General features: G+C 56.4%; 1 protein-coding gene across 1 annotated transcript in view; it reads right to left on the reverse strand.

Annotated features, from left to right (window-relative positions):
- The window catches only part of LOC113619193 (arginine-glutamic acid dipeptide repeats protein-like), a 7127-nt gene extending 6073 nt beyond the window's left edge, over positions 1-1054 (reverse strand). Inside the window, exon 1 of the mRNA XM_027103976.1 lies at positions 951-1054. The gene's annotated coding sequence lies outside the window, so the exon portion shown is untranslated. The remainder of the gene's footprint in view (positions 1-950) is intronic.
- Between the last annotated feature and the right edge of the window lie 5369 nt (positions 1055-6423).

Genomic DNA, 6423 nt, shown 5'->3' on the forward strand with positions numbered 1-6423 from the left:
GCAGGCGGACTCTCAACCACTGCGCCACCAGGGAAGCCCTTTCCTACTTCTTAATTACCTGAAACACTTTAATAAGATTTGTATTACCTGCTCTTTAAATATTTGACAGAACTTTCCTTTAAACCATCTGCATTTTTGCAGGGGGTCCACCTTTAAACGAGTGATCCATTTTCTCTGTGGTTACTGGGTTATTTGGGTATTCTATTGTTTCTTGAGTGAGTTTTGGTTAGCTTAATTTTTAACAGAATATTGTTTATTTTATTTAAGCTTTGAATTTCTTGGCAAAATTGGTTATATCTTCTTTTGATTTTAAAATCTCTGTTCTATCTGTGGTTATATCTCACTGTTCATTGCTAATATTGTTTAGTAAAGCCATCCTTCCTCCTTTCTTTTTCAATCTTGCCACATTGTGACTTTTGTAGTTTGTATTAGTTATTGATTGCTGTGTAACAGGTTACATCGAAACTCAGTGATTGAAAACCACAAACATGTATCACCTCACAGTTTCCCAGTGTTAGGAACCAGACGTGATGAGCTTGGGGCTTCTTCCTCAGGGTCTCACAAGTCTGCCATCAATGTGTCAACTGGGGCTGCAGTCATCTGAGGGCTCAACTGGGGTCACAGCCACTTCCCAGCTCACTCACAGGGCCATTGACTGGAGACGTCAGTGTCTCCACATGGGGCCCCTCCACGGGACAGCTCACAACAGAGCAACCACTTTTCCCAGAGCAAGGAGCCGGAGAGAGAGAGAGAGAAGGAGATGGAGATAGAGATAAAGATGCAGATGGAGAGGGAGAGGGAGATGGAGATGGGGATGGGGATGGAGATGGAGATGGAGGTGGAGATGGGGATGGGGATGGAGATGGAGATGGAGGTGGAGATGGAGATAGAGATAGGGCTGGAGAAGGAGGGAGAGAGAAACAGGAGCCACAGCCTTCTTGTAGCTTCACCTTGGAGGTGACATCCCATTGCTTCTGCTGTATTCTAGTCTGTGGAACCATCAGGTAGTCCAGGCGGGTTCTGGCTTTGCTCATCCTGCCTAATGTTTACTTTCCTTCTGATCTTCAGTCCTGTGAATCGCTTCTCTAGACCTGACTGTTCCTCTCCTTCTTCTCTCCATGGCTGTGCTCTGCTATCCACGTCTAACCTCCTGAGTTGGACACTTAGGTCCCTGCTTCTCCACTTCTCTTCTTTTCCCACATGTGCAGTTTCAGAACAGAAACTCCCTTCCGAGTGTGTGTTTAGCTGCATCCTAAGCATTTTCTTTATCGCCAAGTCCTACATGGTTTAAGTTCCATTCTGATTCTTCAGTATCTCACCTCCTCTCTGCCTTTCTTCCCCAAAGTACCGTCATTATCACCCTGTGTGAGTAGCTCACAGTTGCTTCTTTTGCTCACGCCCTTTCCTTCTCAGCCCCACTCCTTTCTTCCCGAAGTGCTTCCTCTAGCAGTGTCTTCGGCAAGGACCTGTCACTGATAAACTCGTTAGTCACGCATGTTGGAAGATGTTTTTGGTTTAAGCCCTCTCTCTCAAGTGACAATCTGACTATTGAGTTAGACTGACTTCTGCCGAGACCTTCACGATCCCCCGCTCCTTGTGGAACTCCCCCCCCCCCCCCACACACACTGTTACCTAGTAACAGCGTTAACATAGTAACCTGGTAACTGGTAACCACCAGAATGTGGCAAACGGGCTTCACACCCACGATTTGGTTATAAACGCCTGTGACCTCCACCTTGCTGGAAGACTCCTGTCACCAAGATGCCATTTGGGAGAAGCCCGTGAGGCCAGCAAGTGAGGTGCCTCAGCCCAACAGCCAGGGGCAGCCAAGCACTGAGTGAGTCCGGCAGCAGACCCTTCCCCAGGGGCGCCTTCGGGCGGGACCCCGACCCGGGCCAGCGCCTTGACTGCGGCCTCGTGAGACCATCAGGCCAACCCCGGCCACTCCCGTGTTCCTGACCGGCAGAAGCTGAGATACTAGACGTGTTCTGTTCTAACTTGTTGAGTTTGGGGTAATTTTTGTATCCCACAGCAGATAACCGTGCTGTGTGTAAAATCCCGTCAATAGTTATTTTATCTCGAGACTTTGACAAAATAGGTACATAGTTATTGTTTGTTTTCATCACCTTAACAAGTCTGCTGTCGCCATCGCTACTGTGGAGGTATCTGGGGTGCTTTCGTCTCCTGAACTGTTTGCCTTTTGTGCTCTGTGGTTTCTCTCCCACACGTACAGGCGCAGGTTCCTTTTTCCAGCTCTAGACTCAGGTGCTCCGGAGTCCGAGGACTGCATCTCTCAGCCGGGGGAAAGTTCCCAGGCGTCATCGTTCCTTCCTCACCCTCTCAGGCTCCCTGAATGGCAGCCCCTGGACACTCTGCCTGCCCCTCTGCGTCCCCCGCACTCCACGCCGCGTCCTGGGTGGCGTGCACACACCTGGCAAACTCAACGTCCAGGGGCTTCCCGGCCGCTCACCCAGCGGCCGGTTCCTTGCAGTGAGTGTGGCTTCCTGCTGGAGGTTCCATTCTCCCCACCGGGGGTCTCGTCCCTGCTCGCTCGCCTGTCCTCTTATTCCCTTAGTCCTGGCAGTGCCTCACCGTGTGGACCGGCCGGCCGTGTGGAGACTGCGCCTGCTGCCCCCGGCCTCCCTCTCCCGCTTCCCATTGTGAGTTCACCTTCACTGGTCAGAATCCAACGGTGCTGGAAGGAGAGCTTCTCCCCGCAGTGATGATATGTTTGCCTCTGTCCTGGGCCCCGCGGGTGTCGTTGGCCGAGGCCCAGCTCCGTGTCAGTTTGTCTGCTGCGGGGGTGACGGGGCCTGTACTGTGAGACCCGTGAAGATCCAGTGTCTCAGCTCCAGGGAGGCTCCGAGCCCTGTGTCTGAGCAGCCCAGGCACACAGGCCTCCTACTTCGTGTTCCTCCCTGCAAGGGCCCTCGTCTCAGGAGGGCTGATGCGGGTGTCAAGACGGACACCCTGAGACTCTGAGACCAGCTCTCCTGGGTGCCACCCGTCTGCCCTCACTCTGTTTGTGTCCGGCTGCTGGAATATCCCAGCTTTCTCAGGAGCTGGTTCCACATGGAAAGGATGCTGCTTCCATCTTGCCTTTGCGAGTTTGGAGTGGGGGGGGCCTGGGGCTCTGCCGTCATGGGTAACGCCAGAGCGGGGAGTCTCCTTTCGCTTTGTTTCTAAGATCATTTTCCGGTCTGGTCTTCAGAACGTTTGCCATTCCCCTCTGTGCCGATTTTCTAGGGCTGCCCTTTCAAGCCACAAACTGGGTGGCTTGTACAACAGCAGTTTATTGTCTTAGTTCTGGAGGCCAGAAGTCCACGTTCAAGACGGTAGTAGGTGGTTACTTCTGAGGCTCTGAGAAGAACCTGTCCAGGCCTCTCCCCTCGCTCTGGTGGTTGCTGGAAACCTTTGGCCTCACCCTGATCTCCGTCGCCATCTTCACCCAGCCTTCTCCCTGTCCCAATGTCTCTTTCCTCCTCTTATAAGGACACCAGTCATTGGACTAGGGCCCACCTTACTGACCTCATCTTGATTTGATTACCTGGAAAGCCCCTCTCTCCAAATAAGGTCACATGTGAGGTCCTGGGGGCACGAGTCAACCCATAGCAGACTCTGTTACCTGGAACTCACAGGTTCCATGTTTCTGCTGAACTCACCAAGGTGACCTGTCTCAAGAGGAGCTCTGCACTGGCGGGACACTTTCTCCCTGAACGTCCAAGGTCACATCCACACGCTTACCAGGAGAGCCTCCTCAGGGCTGGGAGCTGGGCCGGGGGGCCTTGCCAGGGGGTGGGCCCCCCACGCGTTCCCCAGCCCCACACATCAGGGCGTAAGAAGCAGCCTTCGGGTAACGTGTTTCATCGAGTCCCAGCCAGCCTGCCCTCTTTATGATGGAGGAAACTGGGACCTGGGGGGAGGCGGAGAACACCCACCCAGCCACCGCAGCCCCTCTCCACCTCTCCACCCTCGGAGCACTTCACAGTCTGCAATCCCCTTGAAGGTAGACGTCATTATCCTTCTCATCTTACGGCTGAAATCCTCAGTGTCACGGAAGTTGTATAAGTTGTATGGTAGTTTTCAGTTTGGATAACAGGTACTGTAGGTATTTGTCCATTTCTGTTTCAAGTGCACCCGTGGTGGTTTTGCTGACCAGCCGTTTCTGGCCATGTGTCCGGCTGGCAGCCGGGGACTCTCCTTCAGCACCTCACCATGGTTTCCAGGCCCTGCGTTTGTGGACCACGACAAGACGCTGAGACTTTACTGACCAGGAAACCTGAAGCCTGGGGTGGAGCGATGGGCGCTGGGTAGGGCGCTGACCCTCGGCCTCAGAAGTGTGCTCAGGCAGCGGAGCAGTGGACGCAGCGTCCCTCCTGGTCGGTTCCAGCGTGAAATGACTTGGAATGGAGCACGGCTCCCACACATGGCCAGCACGAGTGTTTAAACTGAGTTCAAGGCCACAGACGCGGGGCCCCACGAAGAACATTTGTTTTTTAACCAAAACGCTCGCTTCTGGTTCCTTATGGGTGTGGTATCCCCGAGCCCCACTGTTCCCTGGTCACGGCTTCCCCACCCAGGTGACTCTCCGGGGCCTCCTGAGCTCAGGCATGTGGTGGGCCCAGGCACAGGAGAAGGGAAGGGGTGCCAAGGCGGCTGGCACGCACGCCCCGTGCGCGCGCGCGCGCACACACACACACACACACACACACACACACACGGCACCTGCTGGTCCCAGGCCAGGAGGGGGGAAGGAGGGAAGGACGCAGCGGGAGAGCCGGAGCAGAGCCGCACTGCAGGAAGCAGGGACACACTCGCGGGCCACGCGGTCACATCTGGGAGCACGTGCGGGGAGACACAGAACTTTGTGGCTGGAGCCCCAGTGCCAGAAGACGGTGCTCGGGGACACCGGGACAGGGGTCAGGGCCAAAGAGGAGCCCCGGGAAAGCAGCCACGCGGCCGTGGCGCTGGGCTGGGGGAACGTCACTCAGTCTCAGCTGCACCTGTGAAGTCCCTGGTGCTTGCTTTTGCTACAAAATGAACCTACGGGTGAAAGGAAGCCTAGAAAGAAACTCGAACTCTGCCTGGGATGGCCTGCTTCTGGGTGGTCCCTGGTGGAGTCCAAAGTCCGATTCAGAGTGTGAGAGCTGTCCAGGCCTTCTCCTGGATTGCCACATGGGGTCCCTGCCCTGTGCACCCCACCGTCCAGCAGCGGGAATAGAAGCCCCTGCCCCTGCTCTGTGAGCCCACGGTCTCCCACCTCTCCTGGCCTCGGCCCTCTGTCCCCCTAGCTCCTCCAGGCCTTAGAGTTTGCTTCTCCCTTTTCTGGAATGCTCTTTTCCCAGATCTCTGCAGGGCTGCCCCTTCCCCACATCAGGACACTGCGCCTTTCCCCTTCTCCGGGACCCCACTGAGCCCACCGTGGGCCCATCGGCCCCCAGGTTCTCCCCTCTGCGCAGCCCACTGGCACGGGGCAGCCAGGAGACCCTCAGCACAGCGGCCCCAGTGGTGTGAAAGTGGGGAGCAGCCAGTGCTCCCCGATGCCGAGGAGAGCCTCAGAGCCCCTTTGTTCAACCGGAAGCTGGATCCCGAGGCCACCTCTCAATGCCAGTAGGAGAGACAGCTTTCCTGGGGGCGCCCACGTTGCGCCCTCAGGGACCGCCAAACACAGGGAGAGTGAATGTCCCACAGCAACTGATGAGACCAGGGAACATGGCTGGATGCCGAACTGATTGTTTCATAAATTATGCAGGTATCTGAACACGTTTCAGCATAAAGACAAAGGCTCTTTTCTTGTCCACGGAGAGAAAAGTAAAACATTAACCTCTGGCGTTAGAGAAACGTCTCGCATTCCTCAAGAAGCCTGTGCTTGGGGGGGGGGGGGGGGGGCAGCACCTCTGTGACCTGGCGGGCGGCCTGGTCTCTGGAGCAGCATATTCCGGTCTTCCTGGGCTCAGGGCCACTTTCTGCCATCCGCAGAGTTAGGCTAAGTTCCCAGGACATACTTTGGGTACAAACGCGGGTCCAGCCCAAGAGCGAAGGGCTGGGGTTCCTCCAGTCCTTCCTTCTGGGTGGCGAGTCCTCCTGGGAGGGGGCTTCGCCGGGAGGTGGCAGCATAGCTGGCCGGGAGGGGTGGGCAGCTCTGTCCTAGTCCAGGCCCCCGCCTCCCCTGGGCTGTGGGGAGACGGGGATGAGCTTCTCTGGGCCTCTCATCTGCCCGCCCAGCCCTGGTCTGCAGGCCAGTAGTTCCCCGAGGGTGATTCAGGGTCTTCAGAGCCATGTGCGAAGGCGGGGGTGGCGGAGGGGCGTGGAGGGCAGCAGAGGCGGGGGCCTGTGGCCTGGGTGCCTCTGAGCACGGCAAGCGTGAGACAGGCACATTCGGAAGGCAGGTCAGTCCTCCCACACCTCCGCCTCGGTTCCCAC

Source organism: Aethalodelphis obliquidens, unplaced genomic scaffold (genome assembly GCF_003676395.1).
Source record: "Aethalodelphis obliquidens isolate GAN/ISIS:26980383/991018 unplaced genomic scaffold, ASM367639v1 scaffold6, whole genome shotgun sequence".
Lineage (NCBI taxonomy): Eukaryota > Metazoa > Chordata > Mammalia > Artiodactyla > Delphinidae > Aethalodelphis > Aethalodelphis obliquidens.